Below are 20,906 nucleotides of genomic sequence, written 5' to 3'. Positions count from 1 at the left end.
AAGCCTAATGATCTAACCCCATGTAATACCGGCGGGACCCACCCGAGTGACTCGGGGACAACAGAAGATAAAAAGGAAAAAAAACAAAAAAAGACATATAAGAAAGAAGCTTGAAAAAGAATAATCTAATCCAAAAGTCAAGCTGGCCACGCCCACGCGAGCTTAATGTTTTACGCTCAAGTCACGTTGCTCTCCATGGAGTGGCCCACCCGAGTTTTGGATCATGCTGATTTATTTTTATTTATTTATTTTTATCTATATGGTGAAATGAGAAGTTTACATTGATAAACAGAGTAGAAGTGACGCTTACAACACGGTGGTCCTCATAGTATAACAGAGTAGAAGTGACGCTTACAGGCTATGTATAACATATGTTATAGATATAGAGTTTTGCAGCATTTTTCTTCCTATTCTTCTCATTAGGAGGAGACAAAAAGGTATTCTCAATAAAGAGTATTAGAACAATTGTGGATGAGGTTACAAAGAGGCGGTTATTTTGTTAAAAGTTTTGAGCCGTCGAGATAGCTTGAGAAGATGGACGAGAGAGAGGCAAAAAGTCTTGGGTCCTGGATGGAATTTAAGAATTTCACACGTGTAAAGCTAGCCACATCCCATACATGCACGCGTGAAGAATGAAATGCATGTGTGAGATTTGAGCTTTTCATAAGGTTTTGGAGACAATTCCTCGGTATTATCCCTCAAAAAAATCTAGCAAGTTCACTTTAAGTTGATCACATTGTACAAAGCAAACTGATGAGCTGTACACGAGGCGAGCTGAAATGAGTTTTACCCAAGTTTGGTTGGGCTTGTTTACATGACACCCCTGTATGAACTTTACACGAGCTGAGATTCGAGTCTATCCCAACTGTCTGAGCTTAGTTTGTTCTAGATTATATGAGCTTGAGCTTGAGCTGGATTTAGTTTGGTCCAAATATCTGAGCTAAATTGAGCCAATTTCAGACAGGGGTTAGCTCATTTTATTATTATTATTTAAATAAATTATATATATATATATAATATGAACTTTTTTAATATAAAGATAACACTATAAAATAACATTAAAAAAGACTAATACAAAAGTAATAACACTAAAACATAACATAAGTTTAATAACAATAACAATGAACAAAAAGTTACAACTCAAAACACAAGCATATATGAGCCTCGAAGTTCCTAATCACAAAAGTCCATGACCAAAGTAATATAATTACATGGAAGGAACATCTCAGTGCAGGTAAAAAAAAAAAGGACCTTCATGTAGATGTAGTCTTGCTTTGACACTCGTATTCGTCCTCATTCTCCTCCTCAAAATCATAACTACTAGCTCCCTAAACTACATGCAACCAATCTTGACAACATATAAGGGACTTAATTATTTTTGGTGTAAGTGAGCCTAATACTTAACCATTTCCATATTGTACCGAGGATTAAGAACAGTTGCAATGGCTGTTAATAACCTACAATCGGACTAATACTTATCAAAATTTAATTTCATCCTAGATGCCATGATTTAGAGAAAATCTAGACATCTATTAGCTTGTTTCTGTAAAGTATTTTTAATCTTATAAACTTTTAGGAGGAACATATTCACCGCAGGGTACTTATTTCATGAAAAAATCTTGATACATTGATAAAAGATCTTAAGAAACTTATGTACCTCTCTATCCACTTTTTGATCATCTTCAGAAGGCGGTCAGACATAACTTCTATCACGATCTGTAGAGAGAGAGAATGCTTGTGGCAACTCTAAGGCCGAATCCAACATTTCATAAGTTGAATTCTAATGTGTACATATATCTAACTTTAGTATCTTATATGATTTCAAATTCATTCATTGGATTGTTTCATTCATATACTCAACCTCGAAGGTGACCGACCCCTTAATGAATTCAACACTCTCTTAGATATTTTCTATCATTCTATCAATTATTTTAAGTATTTCCATTATAATTAAGTTGAGTATGTGGGCACAACACCTCACTTGAATTATCCTAATATTCGGATGGCCCGTTTGGGGGATCCAAATACGATGGACGGTCAGATGACATACTAAAAATAGGACTTGATGGTTGATACTCTAACCCTACTTATAGGTGGATCTATGCTTAGTTTCGTAAACGGAAGAACACAATGTGAGTTTCTGGAGTGATTAAAGGTAGAACATGGGTACCGTTAGATTCGAGTGACTTTTTCGCATGTATGAATTTCTCATATTGTACTTTTGATGGCGGGTTAAGCCTATTCATAGGTGATGAACAAGGTGAATGGATTGAAATATCAATCCGATGTATGTACGAATAGATGTAAAGATCAAGTAGTTAGTTTACTATGATCGGGTGGTCCAAAATCAGAGTGGACGGTCAGATATCCTTACCTAGCGGTGAGTACTTGATTGAATGGTTGGTTATGATGGATAGATTATAATACTTAGATATATGATGGTTCTGTCTTAAAATCAATGATCGGATGGCTTGATTTATGGATGAAGATTATTGCTAACGAGATTCATGTAAGGTTAGGATAGCTAGATTGGTATCATACACATGTACATACTAAGTTAAATTTCATGGTGACACTCGAGAACTTTCAATACTCGGGTATTGAAAAGTTCGGGGTGTTACATTCTACCCTCCTTAAATGAAATTTTATCCCTGAAATTTAATTACTTCTGCTATTTACACCTATTCATTATGTTTAAGTTTTCACTATATTCTTTGTGAGGTATGTGTGTGTGTGTGTGCGCGCGCGCGCGCGCGCTCTCGTATAATTGACTACATGAAATTAGGACGCTATAGGGGAGATACTTAAAATCTTGGCTCAATGCGTCTCCCTTCCTACCAATTATTGAGACTTAAATATTGAATATTTAACCATTCAATTATATATTAGTTATCCTGAAATTTGAGTGTTAATTCGATTTAATTATATATGTTTTCATCATGCGAGGTGATTTGGAAGACTATGATGAATATGCACTTAAAAGGATGGATTTAAAGTTCAAAGAAGATAATGAAGATTTGGAGATTTAGAGGTCATTAATGAAGAATTCACATGCCAAAGATCTAAGAAAACCAAGTACAAAGGATGAAGAAAAGACTGACAAAATCACAAGTCTTACAACAGAAAATACAGACTATTTGATCCCACTTAAGGTCAGTTTGGTCCAACCGAAAGTGCAAAAAATAGTTAAACAAGAATCATGTGTTGAGGGTCAAATATTGCATATTAGACCCCAGTTATTGCTTGGATTGACGAACATGATACCGTTTAATGGCCCGCTTTAATCATGTTTGTGATGCAGAGTGCATTTACGAGCATGAACTAAAAAGGAAGCTTAAAGCATGAATTTAACGCTCTGATGACACTAAAGGCAAGGGACAGACTCCAGGGGACCAAGATCGACGGAATCACACGCCAGGGATCTGCGAAAATCGAGAAACTGAAGCTCAAGCGGCCTGAAAGTCAGCCAGAATACAAGATCACTGGGTTTCCATCATTTGTTCGGCTCAAAACTTTTTACATAGCTCGAGGACCAAAAACTAACCGTACAAGTCAAATTTCAGCCATTGAATCCCTCTGAAAGTGGCCCAATGGACAAATCAGCTTATAAATCAGTGATTTGGGACCCGCTTAGTATCTGAAAATGCTTCAATTTTGTTCTCAACGCCTTAAATGGAGTGACACATCAAATGGACGGAGCAGATGTCTCACGAACATCACAGTGGACCCTACATGTACAGTGCGTGTACATAGTGTACACCCACCGGCCGTGCACCAGACGGTCAGCCCGGTCAAAGACGGGCTGACCCGTCTTCTTCTTACGCAGGGACAGCGGACGAACGCTGTCCGTCCATTTTTGGTTAGTGGGCCCTACTTATCTCATATTTTGATGATCAGAGCCGTCCATGGTGTCTCTGGGGTAGGGAATACCCTCACTTAGGTAGAATTTTGGACCCATACACGTGTATGCACATGGCTCATCAAAAGAAGTAACGGCAAATTGAGTTAGTACAGTGGGTCACACAAGAACCTACCAAAACTACTCATTCCTGACTGGATTTTCGCCAGGTTTTCAGTGGACGGTGTGGATTTCCTAATTGAATTTAATCATGGGCCCCGCCAGCAGCACAGCGGAAGAAATCCGTTTTCTTTTTTTCTTCTCTGTTTTCGCAAGAACAGAGCCTGCGGACGATCTCTGTGGGCCACCATCATGGTCCAGATGACTGATCTGGACCGTCCATGAGAATCACGAGGACTATATCACTCATGCCTAGGTGGCAAATTTTTAAAAGGTCCTGGAGATCCATTTTTGATCGTCCAAAAGCAAGATGGACGGTGAATGGATCTGGTACAATGAGCCATGCAGAATTTGAAGAAAACCCACCCTTCCTGACCATTCTTTCATCAGGAATCCAATGAACGAAGTGGATTTCTCTAAAGACATCATTATGGGGCCCACCGAACACATCAGCGCAACCTGCGTAAGGTTTACGTGCGTCCGAAAAATTCAAATTTTTTGTGGAGTTACGTGGCCCAGAACGTGATCGAATTAGCGATCCGAACCGTCCAATGGAAGCCCCAGCCAGGTTTAACCCTATCCATGATGGAGGATGCAATAATCGGGACGATCAACGTCCTGATTTTCAGTCCAAATGCAGCCTCTTTGTGCGTTGCTTGCCGCGAGAACAGAGTTGGCGCCGGAACCCTTTGCTGCGTAAAGAGGAGTGCGGAACTGATTCCTCCAGGGCGCTTGACAGCTATAAGAAAGAGAGAAAGAACGGGAAGAATGGAGAAAAGAAGAAATGGAAGATCCATGGCCGGTTGTGAACGTGCGAGCAAGAGACAGGGAGTAGAGTCTTCTTTGTTGTTTTTCTGTTTTTATGAGGTATAGTGTAATCATGTCCATGGGTTGCTAAACCTCTTAGCTAGGGCTAAGAGGTGAAGCTTGTAGTCTGATGGGACAGACTTTGCTTGTGCCTCTTGTTTAGACCGACTGATGTTGATTTTAGTTTAATTAAAAGGAATACTTTCAGGTTTTTTTAATGGTTTGTTGTGACTAAATTACAATAGATCCGCGATGGTTTTGAGTATTTCTTCCTCCTTTTGATGTTTATGACGTCAGGAAGCCCTGTTGTTCACCATCGTCTCATGGGTATGGTCGAATGACGGTACCCTTCCTAACCTTCATGCGTTGTTGATTGGTTGGTAATTAGTTTAATTTCGTTGTTTGCTTTGTCTCCTGGGCATGATTTGGTGGTGGAATCCATTCTAATTCATATACCTTTCATCGCGTGAAACTAGATCAAGTAAGTTCAGTTTAATTTCTATGATTCTTGATGCAGGCATAAGATCTCCCTGATCTTAACAAGTGGATCCTCTGAATCCCTAGTTTTCTTCTTCTGAATTCCTTAAGTTTTAGAGTAATATTTCACTATTATTCCTCAAAAACCATTCGATTTAGATTTCATCTTAATCTAGTTCTCGTTCTACTTAGTTTCAAATAACGTACAGGTTTCAGTCCCTTGGGATTCGACCTCGGTCTCACCGAGTTTATTACTACATCACAACCCTATACTTGGGGAGTGAACAAGTTTTTGGCGCCGTTGCCGGGGACTGATGGTTGTGATTCTCTGAAATTAATTAGGTTTCGAATTAGTTTAAGATTAGGATTTTACTAACCCTAGTTTTAGATTTTTATTTGATTTCTAGAATTAACTTATTTTCCTGTTTTGTAGGATCCTGACATAAACTTCTTGGTAATCCTTTTCTAATTCCTCTACTTTTTCTATTTTTAGAATTAGGGTTTGAATTTTAGAAATTTTCTAATTCTAGTATTTTCCTATTTTTAGAAATAGTTTATTTGTAGAAACTTTCCTCTTTTGTTTTTAGAAACTAGGTTAGTTATTTCCCTTTTTAGAAACTAACTCATCTTTCCTTTATTTTATTTTTAGAAACTTTCTAATTCTAACCCTCTTAGAATCTAACTTTGTTTCCTAATTTATTTTTAGAAATTTTCTACTTGTAGAATTTCTATTTAGAAACTAACTTTCCTATTGTGTAGGCTTTTAAGATAGAAATTTCTAATTCGGTAAGCTTTCTCTCTACTTTCTATTATTTAGTTCTCTTTTAGTAATTTACTTTCTAGTTTAGGACTTTCCTAATTTATTTTAGAAATTTTCACTTTCCTTTAGAAATTTTTTCTTTTAGAAACTAGTTTACTTCTATCTTTCTTTTTAAGGATTTTCTAATTCTAGACCTTCTCTTCAGAAACTGACTTGTTTGTTTTTTTTTGCAGGTTTTTAACTTAGGGACTCCAATTTGGTAACTTCTTTCCAACCCTCTCTTTCTTTCTAGAGTTTCTTTTCCTTTCTTAGGATTAGGTTTCGAATTTGATTGAGGGCTGCGAGTGTTTCATGCCCAAGTGGGCCCGTGACAACACTCGACGTCTCTTGACTGAAGGAGGATTGGTTGAGGGGTTAGCTATCCATCGCAGGACTAAACACCACTCAAAATTCCCTGAGTTAATTGAAGTGATGGCTGAAAACCAACCTCTTCTACCCCAACCTAGGGTGGAGGACATTCAGGATGAGAATGAGGTGCATCAAGCACCCCCGCCATGTACTTTACGAGATTATTTACAACCAGCGGGGGTGAGTATGCCCTCATGCATGATTTTTTCTGAAAATACAGGACATATGGACATCAAGCCAGGGGTTATCCAACTACTTTCTAAGTTCCATGGGCTTGAATTTGAAGAACTATATCTACATTTGAAAGAGTTTGATGAGATCATAGCCACTTTATATTTTCAAAATGTGCCTGAGGACACAGTCAGGCTGAAACTCTTTCCTTTTTCCTTAAAGGAGAAAGCTAAGACGTGGTTACATTCACTGCGTCCTAGATCCATTGGCACATGGAATGACATGCAGAGGGAATTCATAAAGAAAATTTTTCCACATCATAAAACGATTACCTTCAGAAAAGCAATCATGAACTTCACCCAAAAGGAGGATGAAACATTTTACCAATGTTGGGAAAGGTTCAAGGATTTGGTCAGTTCATGCCCACAACACGGTTTTGAAACGTGGCGCATTACAAATGTTTTCTATGATGGACTGACATCTTCCATGCGCCAAATGGTTGAGACAATGTGTAATGGAGAATTCATTAATAAAAATGTTGACGAGGTGTGGGATTACCTCGATAGTCTTGCTGAAAAAACACAATCATGAGACTATTACCCAAAATCGAACACCATGTCTAGGCCGACTCAATCTAAGGAGAAAGGTGGATTGTATCTCTTGAAAGAAGAGGATGATCTCAAGTATAAAGTGACTACGCTCATAAGAAAAGTTGAGGCCATGGAAGGAAAGAAGGATAAGGTTAATGAAAGTGTTTGCGGCATCTGTGATTGCAACATTCATACAACTGAAAATTGTCCTACGATACCCACCTTTCGAGAAGTATTGAATGAATAATCCAATGCCGTAGATAATTATTAAAGATCTTTCAAAGGACCGACCTCTAATATGTACAATCCTGGTTGAAAAAATCATCCAAACTTTAGTTGGAGAAATGGACAAACTGCTACCCCTCAAAGTTTCTTCAATCAAAATCCAAATCAAGGGAAACCTCAAGAAGAATCGGTTCAAAATTTCATGCAAGAGCTGACCCAGGCAATGCGAGACTTTATGCAAAAGATGGATTCACGTATGACGGTTATAGAAAAGGGGGTGCTTCCTGCACAACCGCTCCCTAATCCTAAACTGCAATACGAGATAAGTGATCCCAGCTCTTCAAATCAAATGGGGCACGCTAAATCCATCACCACTCTTAGGAGTGGGAAGATCATTGATAAAACCCTTCCGGTTAGGCCCGAAAAGCCTCAAGAACCAGAAGAGGAAAATAATGATGGATCTAGTGAGGCCCCAAAAAAATTAGAACCGAAACTTCTAGAAAAGCTAGTTGCTCCATTTTTTCAACGGTTGGTCGCACCAAAACCTCTCTCTAACTCTCAGGATATCCTAGAGGTGTTAAAACAAGTGAAAGTCAATATTCCTTTACTTGATGTCGTAAAATAGATACCTTCATATGCCAAAATCCTGAAAGACTTATGCATGACCAAACGACGACAGAGTATTCAAAAGAAGATCTTCTTGACCGAGAAAGTGAGTGCCATCCTAAAGTAAGACGTGCCATAGAAATTCAAAGATCCTGGTAGCCCAACCATATCATGTGTAATCGGGGACCACCGAATTGATCATACACTTCTTGACTTAGGAGCGAGCGTTAATCTGATTCCCTACTCGGTATACAAACAGTTAGGTTTGGGTGAATTAAAACCCACCCTAACCACACTACAACTTGCTGATCGCTCTATTCGTGTACCAAGAGGGATAATTGAGGATGTGTTGGTCCAAGTTGATAGATTTTACTACCCTGTAGATTTTATCATCCTGGACACCGAACCTATCAATAACGTGAGCACTCAGATTCCCGTCATTCTTGGTCGCCCATTCCTTGCCACTTCAAACGCAATTATCAATTGCAGGAATGGTGTCATGACTATGTCTTTTGGGAATATGACATTAGAGTCAAACATCTTTATCAATAACGGCAGAAACTTAGAGAATGATGATGATTTTCACAACATTAACATGATTGACTCTTTAGTGGAAGATACGACACCTCTGACCTTATCCTCTGACCCTCTAGAGATGTGCCTGGCCCACTCCCATGATTTTGATGATGACATGATTAGGGAGACGTGTGCCTTGCTTGATACTGCACCGGTACTTGAAGTTAACCGGCGGAGGCCACAATTTAAAGAGTTACCCCAAACTGATGTAGTGCCTCTACCGTCTAACCTCAAGCCGCCAAACCTTGACCTAAAACCTTTACCCTCTGATTTAAAATATGTCTATTTAGGTCAAGTGAGACATACCCGGTGGTGATCTCTGCCCACCTGGAGAAAGAATAGGAGAGTATGCTCATATCTACTCTCATTGAGCATAAGGGAGCCCTTGGATGGACGATAGCAGACCTCAAGAGAATCAACCCCTCGATTTGTACTCACTGCATATATCTCAAGAATAATGCGAAGACCATTCGGCAATCACAACGTAGACTAAATCCAAACATGAGGGAAGTGGTTAAGGCTGAGGTTCTTAAACCATTAGATGTGGGTATCATATACCCCATATCCGATAGTCAATGGGTGAGTCCAATTCAGGTAGTTCCTAAGAAGTTCGGGATCACCATCATAGCCAATGCCAATAATGAACTCGTGCTAACTAGAGTTACTACTGGTTGGAGAATGTGCATTGACTACAGGAAGCTGAATACCGTCACGAGGAAGGACCACTTTCCTTTGCCCTTCATTGATCAAATCTTAGAAAGGCTAGCTGGTCATTCCTATTACTGTTTCCTTGACGGGTATTCGGGCTACAATCAGATTGAAATCGCTCCTGAGAAGCATGATAAGACCACATTTACATGTCCCTATGACACCTTTGCCTACAGAAGGATGCCATTTAGATTATGCAATGCCCCTGCCACCTTTCAGCGATATATGATAAGTATCTTTTCTGACATAGTGGGGAAATATCTAGAGGTCTTTATGGACGATTTCTCTGTTTTTGGTTCATCTTTCAGAGAGTGCTTAGAGAGTCTTAAATGTGTGCTGAGAAGATGTGAAGAAAAGAACTTACTACTTAATTGGGAGAAGTGCCATTTCATGGTCCATAAGGGAATTGTCCTTGGACATATTATCTCGTCCAAAGGAATCGAGGTGGATAAGGCAAAATTGATCTTATCTCTAACCTACCTCCACCCTTGAACATACGGGACGTGCGATCCTTCTTAGGACACGCTTGGTTTTACAGAAGATTTGTAAAGGACTTTAGTCTCATCTCTCGTCTTTTATGTAATCTACTTCAAAAGGATGCACCATACGAGTGGACTGAGCCATGTCAGGAAGCTTTCACTAAGCTTAAGGGCATGTTGACTAGTGCACCTATCATATAACCACCCGACTGAAGCCTTCCTTTTGAGCTTATGTGCGACGCTTCTGATTATGCTCTTGGAGCGGTTCTAAGCCAGAGAAAAGATAAGAGGCCCTACGTCATTCATTACGCAAGTAGAACTTTAAATTTTGCCCAAGTGAACTACTCGACTATGGAAAAGGAACTCCTAGCCGTGGTATTCGCTTTGGATAAATTTAGGTCCTACCTGATCGGATCTAAGATCATTATCTATACAGATCATGCGGCACTTAAGTATCTTCTTTCTAAGAATAATTCTAAGCCCCGTTTGATACGATGGATCCTTCTACTCCAAGAATTTGATTTGAAAATTAAAGATAAAAAGAGAGTAGAGAACGTAGTAACCGATCATCTGTCTCGCCTTAATACCTCTAATTCCCCTGAGGTGACCCATATCAATGACATGTTCCCTGATGAACAACTGTTCAGAGTCTCCCATTCACCTTGGTTCGCTGATATTGCCAATTATCTTGCCACAGGTTCTATACCGACGCATTGGACTGCACAAGATAAGAAGAAATTCTTTACCAAGGTACGCAATTTTTTTTGGGACGATCCATATTTATTCAAATATTGCCCAAACCAAATTCTAAGGAGATGTGTGCCAGATGACGAGTATCAGAGTGTCATCTCCTTCTGTCATTCACAGGCCTGTGGTAGTCACTTTTCTGCTAAAAAGACCACGGTCAAGATTTTACAGTGTGGCTTTTATTGGCCCACTATGTTCAGAGACACTCATGAGTTTTGCAAGGCTTGTGAGCGTTGTCAGAAATTGGGAGCATTGTCCCGCTGAAATATGATGCCTTTGAATCCCATCCTTATCATAAAAGCATTTGACTGCTGGGGCATCGATTTCATGGAACCATTCCCCCAATCATTTGGAAATTTGTATATTTTGCTCGCCGTAGATTATGTCACTAAATGGGTTGAAGCAATCCCGTGCCGAAATAATGACTATTGCACGGTCATTAAATTCTTAAAAGAGAACATCCTTTCGCGGTTCGGGATGCCTCGAGCCATCATTAGTGATGGGGGCTCACATTTTTGTAATAGACCATTCGAGAGCTTAATAAAGAAATACGGTATCTCTAATAAGGTGAGCACCTCATATCATCCACAGACAAGTGGTCAAGCTGAGATTTCCAATAGGGAGATCAAACATATCCTAGAGAAAACGGTTAACCCTGATCGTAAGGATTGGTCAATTTGATTGATCGATGCCTTATGGGCATACCGTACTGCTTTTAAAATCCCTATTGGAACGTCTCCCTTTAGACTTGTCTATGGGAAAGCTTGTCACTTGCCTGTGGAGGCGATCAAAAATCTGAATTTCAATCTGGACAACGCTGGCTCGCTACGTAAACTTCAATTAAATGAACTTGAAGAAATCCGGAACGATGCGTACGAGAACTTGAGAATTTACAAAGACAGGATGAAGGCATTTCATGATCAACATATTCTACGAAAATCATTCACGCCAGGTCAAAAAGTCCTTTTGTATGACTCTCGACTTCATCTCTTTCCAAGTAAGCTTCGATCTCGTTGGACCAGCCCTTACATTGTTGTTACTACTTATCCGCATGGGGCCGTTGAGATAAGAGACCCCGACAATGGCAAGGAGTTTAAAGTAAATGGACATCGATTAAAACCATTTGTCGAGAATATTGATTCAGAGGACATGTCCATACTTCTGACTGCTCCTGTTTACCAGGATTGATCTCCTAGTCTGATGGAGGTATAGGTAGGTTTATCGCTTTCATAGGACTAGGGTAGTTTGCTTTATTTGTCTGACTGAAGACAGTAAACTTAGCGCTCCTGGGAGGCAACCCAGCCTTTTATTTTATTTTATTTTTTAGTTAGTTTAAATGTTTGTGGGTAACATTGCTGCAAACCCTCACGAGACTACAACTCGTCCATTAGGGGCAACCTAGGGGTTTAAAGGCTTGTTGCATATGCTAAATGTAATCGAGAGCACCTACGAAAGTGGTATAGGTAGGATTTTATTCTTATTGGTTTTTCTCTTGTTCTGACCCACTCTTTCGTAGATATCTTTGGAACGCCTCTTGATTCTTTCGTCCATGTACTATCTTTCCATCACTCCTCTTATATTTTCGTTGTCCCATGTGCATTGCATGCTTATTTCTTTTACATTGAGGACAATGTAGATTTTTAGTTAGGGGTGGGAGATTAGGCTACCTAATCAGTGTTTTCTTGGTCTTGAGCAGAAATTGTGAAATTTTTTAAATTTTTCTAGAATTTCGTATGAATTCAAAGTGATTTTGATGGCCATCTTGGATTTAGAATTACAAGATAAGTGATGTTGGTAATTTATGACTTTTGGATTCAGTATCTTTTAGATTTCACAGTTAAGTTTGAATTGTTAATCCATGATTAGAGGTTTTAAACATTGATTGAGTCATGATTTCACAAGACACATCTTGCTTTCACATAAAGGTTTCAGTTTGATATGGAAGGGTTAATTTGGTAATCACTAAGCATGTGAGGAACCAGCCTGAAAAATTTGCCCATCATGATCAACTGAAGAAAAAGAAAATACCTAAAAAAAAAAAAAATAGATGCCTTTGTAAAGGGTTGTGCAAATAATCTTCACCATAGGTTTGCTCCCTATAGGTGTAGATTTAATTCCCCATAGATGATATGCGAAAAGGGTTGGGTGTACAGTCTTCACCATAGGTTTACTCCCTGTAGGTGAGGATTTAATTCCCCTTTTTGGCATTACTTGTACTGAAAAAAATTAAAACCTGAAGGAATGAAAGGACGATCTGTGGGGCAAATTTTGGTTATCATGAATTCTCTTGTTGGCTACCAATGATATCCTGAATTTGAGAAGTGAGTTTCATGTTGATAAGCTGAGATTATACTATACACTCATGAAACTAAAAGTTTAGAATTATTCTAATTAATGGATTAATACTTTGAACTTGATTATGATGTTTTACCGTGTGCTTGAATCTAGGAGAAAGTTATGCTTAACATTCATGAACCTTAGAATTCTAGAATTTGGATAGTTTTTCAAAAATCACTCGAGAAATTCTCCTATGATTCTCAACTTAATTTTCGCATATTTTGCTCGGGACTAGCAAAATGCTAGTTGGGGGTTGTGTTGAGGGTCAAATATTGCATATTAGACCCCAGTTATTGCTTGGATTGACGAACATGATACCGTTTAATGGCCCGCTTTAATCATGTTTGTGATGCAGAGTGTATTTACGAGCATGGACTAAAAAGGAAGCTTAAAGCATGGATTTAACGCTCTGATGACACTAAAGGCAAGGGACGGACTCCAAGGGACCAAGATCGACGGAATCACACGCCAGGAATCCACGAAAATCGAGAAACTGAAGCTCAAGCGGCCTGAAAGTCAGCCAGAATGCAAGATCACTGGGTTTCCATCATCTGTTCGGCTCAAAACTTTATATATAGCTCGAGGACCAAAAACTAACCACATATGTCAAATTTCAGCCATTGGATCCTTCTGGAAGTGGCCCAACGGACAGATCAGCCCATAAATCAGTGATTTGGGACCCGCCTAGTATCTGGAAATGCTTCAATTTTGTTCTCAACACCTTAAATGGAGTGACACATCAAATGGACGGAGCAGATGTCTCACGAACATCACAGTGGACCCTATATGTACAGTGCATGTACATAGTGTACACGCACCGGCCGTGCACAGCGCGAAACCGGAAACTCTGTCTCGCCCTTCCCCAACAGCGGACGAACACTGTTCGTCCGTTTTTGGTTAGGTCCCACCTATCTCATATTTTGATGATCAGAGCCATCCATGGTGTCTCTGGGGTAGGGAATACCCTCACCTAGGTAGAATTTTGGACCCATACACGTGTATGCACGTGGATCGTCAAAAGAAGTAAGATGAACGGTGAATTGAGTTAGTACAGTGAGCCACACAAGAACCTACCAAAACTACTCATTTCTGACTGGATTTTCGCCAGGTTTTCAGTGGACGGTGTGGATTTCCTAACTGAATTTAATCAAGGGCCCTGCCAGCAGCACAGTGGAAGAAATCCGTTTTCTTTTTTCTTCTCTGTTTACGCAAGAACAGAGCCTGCGAACGATCTCTGTGGGCCACCATCATGGTCCAAATGACTGATCTAGACCGTCTATGAGAATCACGAGGGCTATATCACTCATGCCTAGGTGGCAAATTTTCAAAAGGTCCCGAAAATCCATTTTTGATCGTCTAAAAGCAAGATGGACGGTGAATGGATCTGGTACAATGGGCCATGCAAAATTTGAAGAAAACCCACCCTTCCTGACCAGTTTTTCATCAGGAATCCAATGAATGAAGTGGATTTCTCTGAAGACATCATTATGGGGCCCACCGAACACATCAGCACAACCTGCGTAAGGTTTACGCTCGTCTGGAAAATCTGGATTTTTCGTGGAGTTACGTGGCCCAGAACGTGATCGGATCAGCGATCCGAACCGTCCAATGGAAGCCCCAACCAGGTTTAACCCTATCCATGATGGAGGATGTAATAATCGGGACGATCAACATCCTGATTTTCAGTCCAAACGCAGCCTCTTTGTGCGTTGCTTGCTGCGAGAACAGAGTTGGCGCCGGAACCCTTTGCTGCGTAAAGAGGACTGTGGAACTGACTCCTCTAGGGTGCTTGATAGCTATAAGAAAGAGAGAAAGAACGGGAAGAATGGAGAAAAGAAGAAACGGAAGATCCACGGCCGGTTGTGAACATGCGAGCAAGAGACAGGGAGTAGTCTTCTTTGTTGTTTTTTTGTTTTTATGAGGTATAGTGCAATCATGTCCATGGGTTGCTAAACCTCTTAGCTAGGGCTAAGAGGTGAAGCTTGTAGTCTGATGGGACAGACTTTGCTTGTGCCTCTTGTTTAGACCGACTGATGTTGATTTTAGTTCAATTAAAAGGAATACTTTCAGGTTTTTTTAATGGTTTGTTGTGACTGAAATTACAATAGATCCGCGATGGTTTTGAGTATCGCTTCCTCCTTTTGATGTTTATGACGTCAGGAAGCCCTGTTGTTCACCATCGTCTCATGGGCATGGTCGAATGACGGTACCCTTCCTAACCTTCATGCATTGTTGATTGGTTGGTAATTAGTTTAATTCTGTTGTTTGCTTTGTCTCCTGGGCATGGTTTGGTGATGGAATCCATTCTAATTCATATACCTTTCATTGTGTGAAAACTAGATCAAGTAAGTTCAGTTTAATTTTCATGATTCTTGATGCAGGCATAAGATCTCCCTGATCTCAACAAGTGGATCCTCTGAATCCCTAGTTTCCTTCTTCTGAATTCCTTAAGTTTTAGAGTAATATTTCACTATTATTCCTCAAAAACCATTCGATTTAGATTTCATCTTAATCTAGTTCTCGTTCTACTTAGTTTCAGATAACGTACAGGTTTCAGTCCCTTGGGATTCGACCTCGGTCTCACCGAGTTTATTACTACATCACAACCCTATACTTGGGGAGTGAACATCATGTTTTTTAGATATTAATTCGGTCCCACCGAAGCCAACTTCAGTCCTACCTAAATTTGACAGATTCTGCACAGATTTTTCAGATGCGACTTCGGTGCGATCGAAGGCAACTTTGGTGTGACCGAAGCGTAATAGAAGTGCGTAAATCCAAGATTAGTTTGTGAGATCTCTAAGTCGGTGCGACAGTTAGAGTTTCACAAATATAAATAGGAGTCCTTAAGACATTCCAAAACATCTTATAGGGTTTGGAAATAGAGAGAATGTTAAGGTGGAGTGCCAGTAACGTTCTTCCACTTCGATTTCTTCACAGGTTCTAGTTGACTTTTTAGTGTTCTTCTAATAAGTTAGTCTTGTTAGGTTAATATCTTAGCTAAGGTTAAGGGATGAAGCTTATAGTTCTTCTTAATATTTAATTTACTTCAATTCAAGTTTATGGTTGAACTTCCATTGATTTCTAGTTTGAATAAAGGAATACTTTTAGTTTTCTTTGGTTTATTGTGATTCCGATTAGAGTAGATGCTTGGAAAGCTTTTGATATCTTCTTATCTATTTTGCAATTTTGTAATCTGTAAAATTCATGATTTACCATTGTCTCCTGGGCATGGTAGATTATTGAATTCCCTGCAATCATCACATTGGTGCTTCATGGGGGAACTAATCCACTGATAGTTTAGAATTGCATTATGTTTTAACCTCTCCATTATCTGATTGGATATGTTAGGACTTCAATTCCAATCGAGTTATTCATTGAATTAAGTAAATTAAATATTGAGATTGCTATGAGTGAATTCTTGGATCCTTAGACTTTTATTCATTTGTTCTACCCTTTTTCTTCATTGCTGGATTAAAAACCCAGACAATCAAGTTAGATTAGTTTTAGACTGTGTTCTCCATTCCTTGTTGATTCGACCTTGGTCTCATTGAGTTATTACTATAGCGCAACCTTGCACTTGGGGTTGCCAATACCAATAACTTAGTGATTTTCTAAATGGATGGTAAGCAAGGGGGACATGAATGTCTAGTACTAGAGTTGGTCTGAGCTAGGGAGATTAGTAAAAATTAAGGGAATATGAATTCTAGAAAATCTTAAGCACATGAAGGTGGATGACTTATGGCCTGAAAGTGGGGGCTAGAATTCAAGGCAAGGGCTAGTCAATCTAGAAATCTGAAGTTATTTGTTAGGTCTGTTTAGGTTGGTTGGTTCTTGAGATGTTGTTGTTTCTTCCTTCTTGTGTTAATTTGTTGGGGCCATGTTATATATTCTTTCTAGTAATTACTTTGTTTGGGTATATGATAGGCATGACACGACCCTTTTTGTAGTAGTTGCCCAAAGTGTATATAATTATTTCCAATGATCAACCACGTTGTAGATGGTGCACTCCCATCTTTCGTTAAAAAAGGTGGGGGCTAGAGTTTGTCATTACTTAATCAAATGTTGCTTCAGATTAATGAAAGTGGTGTCTCTATGACTAATCAAGTAGATCAACTAGTTTGGATGGCATCACTATCAAGTGAATTCTTGACCAAAGAGGGTGGAATCTTATTCGGGCTAGGCATAATAGGGAAATGTGGGCTCCCTAGGTCTAGAATAGGTAGCTTCCCCCAAAATTTATGTTTAAGCATGAAAAGTATTGAAGAATATGCTTTTGGTTGATGTTGAAATCTATAAGTTGGAAATCATATGGTGTCCAGGTGATTTGATTGTGTCAATAGTAATTCTTTGGAGTTTATTAGCTCTAGGCAAAGGGTGTTCATGAATCCCTAGGGAGAAGCTAGCAGGGCTTGTGATCCCATGCTCATTATTCGTTTAGAGGGTTAGAATTAATGCATCTAAGGATGGAGAATCTGTTTTATACAAATCTCATGATGTTGCCCATAGTTGAGGACGGGAGTCCATGATGTTGCTCTTTGGTCGAGCTCTTGGATTCTATGGTCAATATGATATTGGCTTTGGAAATAAAAACTTTGCTCCCCACCATTTGCCACCTGTTTCTTTGTTGGAGCTTGATTAGCTTGTGCTTTCTTCCCACATTGAGGAGGGCCTAGGTAGCATTATTGCTGACCAATGAGTCCCTAGCTCAAGGGTCACTCCATGAAGCGAAAGATCTTATGTCTCACCAAGTAGAGAAGCATAATGTTGGAACCGAAGTAGAAAATGTAGTTTAAGGAGATGTGGAGACTATAAATTACCTCTTTTAAAGGGGAAGGCTTGCATCTATGGTGTGGTGACATTACAGTAATGGTTTTTATTTATTTATTTTATTTTATGTGTGATATGTAGAAAACCAAACTCACTTAAAGATTCCGGAAATGATATGGCCTTACTTGCCATTGATCTAAGTTTAAGCTTCTAAAAGGAAAATTTCCAAGCCTAAAACTATGGGAAATATGGCTATGTAAAAATATAAGGTATTTTTGGAGAATAATGTAGTGGCTTTGGAAGTCATCAGGAAGGTGAATGGATGGGTTCAAGAGGCCATAGACCATTTATTGTGGCTAATCATTCCTCCTCTTTAGAATTGGTGGGAATGCCGGCGGTTGGTGCTTGTTCGAGGGATGGGAGAAGCGATGAGATAATATAACAAGGTGGAAGAGTCCTTCAACATGTATGGTTAAATTGAACATTGATAGCTCGTTAAAGGGGAATGCTAGTTTTGCAGGATGCGATGGAGTTTGTAGAGACCATGAAGGAAATCTCATCTTTGCATAATGCAATTGTAAAGGTATTGTTGTATTCAATGTCTTAAATCAAGTCAGATACAGGGTCTGTCGATGCCATTAATAGTTTGTTCGATGTCACCTTCGATGGGATTGAACAATTCTTGATCCCATCGATATTTTCTGGATTTTCTTCAGTTGGTTGCTGGAATAACTGGGCATTTTTTCGATGCCATTGACAGGCCTTTAATGACATCGTCAGGATTAGTTCGATGCCATCGAAAGGCCTTCGGTGGAATCGACAGCGTTAGTTTGATGCCATCGAAAGGCCTTCGATGACATCAACAGGATTCTGCACATTTTTTACACAAAGCTGTGGATTTGCGGGATTTATTTCTGATTTTGTATGGGATTTTTTCCAGGGCTATATATATGGGTGCAAATGGGATTATGAGGCATTCCAAAGGTTTCTAAATAATTCCAGGGTTTCAAAGGGGGATTAACAAGGGTGAGATTCAAGATTATTTGAATCGGGTAAGCCTTCTCTTTGTAATTTCTGCTTTCATAGTGAATTTCTGTCTCTTTGTGCCATGGTTTTTTCCCGAAAGGGTTTTCCACGTTAAATCATTGTGTTCTTCTTCCTTTTTGCTTGTGCTATTGGATTGCTATCCTAGATTCATCTCTATGTGATTCTACCGTTCTCCTAAGAAGTGGTATCAGAGCAATTGTTGGGGCACATGCCTAAATTTGAAGGATTAACATTAATGGGAAACACTAGGTATGATATTGAGAAGCACTCAGGTAAAAATAACTTTAAGTTATGGAAGATCAAGATGATCGGTTCCTTAACCAAGCAAGGTGAGGATGTTGCTCTTAAGGAGCGAAAGCCGACTATGAGTGATGATGATTGGAATACTCTTGATAAGAAGGCCTTATCTTCGATCCGTTTGTGTCTCATGAATGAGGTTCTCTATAATGTTTCGAGGGAGAAAACTGCAACTGGTTTATGGGCGAAGTTAGAGGATATTTATGTGAAAAAATCTACTAAGAATCGCCTGCACTTGAAGCTACAGTTGTTCACCTTCAAGATGACCGAAGGTGGAGATGTGGAGGCCCACATCAGTTACTTTAATAAATTGATTTGCAAGTTGCTGAATATGAAGGAAGTGGTCAAAGATGAAGATCAGGCATGCATGTTGTTGAATTCTCTTTCAGCATCGTATGAGTCATTCAGGGACTCATTGTGCACTGTAAATAAATCCCTGAGTGTGGACATCATTATCTCAGCCCTTCAAGGGAAGGCCATGAGAAAGATAAACGATGGCGTTGGGACATCTTCTGATGTATTGCTTACGAGAGGTAGGAATACTGAGCGAGGTACAGGATCTTCGAGACCTAGATCTAAATCAAAGGGCAAGGGTAAAGGAAAATTAAACTGATGGAACTATGAGATGACTAGACACATGAACAATAAGTATACAAATCCTAAAGCGAAGAAAGAAAATTTATGGGCTTCTTCCAGGGAGGCAAATGTTGTCACATCTAATGAAGAGACAAGTGGAGGTGATGTTTTGTCTGTGTCCATGATCGGATACTTACATGATAATCATAGAGATGAGTCGATCCTCGACACAAGAGCGTTATATCACATGACTCTTCATCGGAGTTGGTTTGCCGGTTACAGAGAATGCGATGGTGGACAGGTCTTTATGGGTAATGACAATGCTTTTAATGTTGTGACTATTGGTATGGTGAGCATCAAGATGTTTGATGGGATGGAGCGTACCTTGACTGATGTCAGGAACATTCCTGATATGAAGAAGAGTCTGATTTCTCTCAGTGCACTCGAGGCTAGGGTGCAAGTTCACTGGTCTTAATGGTGTCCTTAAAGTTGTGGTTATGAGATTGTAGAGGCACGGAAACCTTTATGGGTTGATGGGGAACACTTCAACAGGTGGAGCAGCAACGACTGTTGTAGATTCCACGTCTATACTTATGTGGCTTGCTCGTCTGGGCCACCTGAGTGAGTGGGGCATGAAGGTACTATTTGATCGTTATTTAATTCCAACTTTTAAGAATTCTGATTTAGATATATGCGAGCATTGTATATATGATAAACAATCTACATTATCTTTTAAATATGGAAAACATGTATATAAGAAAGTGCTTGATTATGTGCACTCTGACATATAAGAACCATCGCTAGAGGTTTCTGTTGGGGTGTCATCATGGTTTGTTTCATTCATTGACGACTACTCCTGAAAAGTTTGAGTTTATTCATGAAGCGTAAATCCGAAGTTTTCACCACATTCAAACATTGGAAGGCAATGATGAAAAAATAGTCAAGGTGAAAAATAAAGGTTTTAAGGACTAACAATGGTGGAGAATTTACTTCCACTGAGTTTAATGAATATTGAAAGGACGAAGGGATCATTAGGCACAACACAGTGCACCACACGCCCGAATAAAACGGTGTGGCTGAGCGGATGAATCAGACTCTCTGGGAGAGGGCCTAATGCATGTTAAGTAATGCCGTGTTGGGTAAGGACTTATGGACTGAGGCCATTAACACGGCTTGCTATTTGGTGAACCGATCTCCTTATACAACAATTAAATGTAAAATCCCACAGGAAATATGGAGTGGGCATAAGATAGAGTACTCATATTTATGCATATTTGGTTGTGAGGCTTATTCTTATATATCGTCAG

At 39.5% G+C, this 20,906-nt stretch overlaps 1 non-coding gene across 1 annotated transcript; it reads right to left on the bottom strand.

Moving 5' to 3' along the window:
- Positions 1 to 6,971: 6,971 nt before the first annotated feature.
- LOC131228357 (small nucleolar RNA R71) lies at positions 6,972 to 7,078 on the bottom strand. The gene has a single exon (XR_009162862.1). It is a non-coding gene; the product is annotated as a small nucleolar RNA R71 (small nucleolar RNA).
- Between the last annotated feature and the right edge of the window lie 13,828 nt (positions 7,079 to 20,906).

The sequence above is a fragment of the Magnolia sinica genome, chromosome 15, assembly GCF_029962835.1.
Source record: "Magnolia sinica isolate HGM2019 chromosome 15, MsV1, whole genome shotgun sequence".
NCBI lineage: Eukaryota > Viridiplantae > Streptophyta > Magnoliopsida > Magnoliales > Magnoliaceae > Magnolia > Magnolia sinica.
Note: the sequence above shows the minus strand (reverse complement) of the source record. Positions and strands in the feature narration are given on the sequence as shown.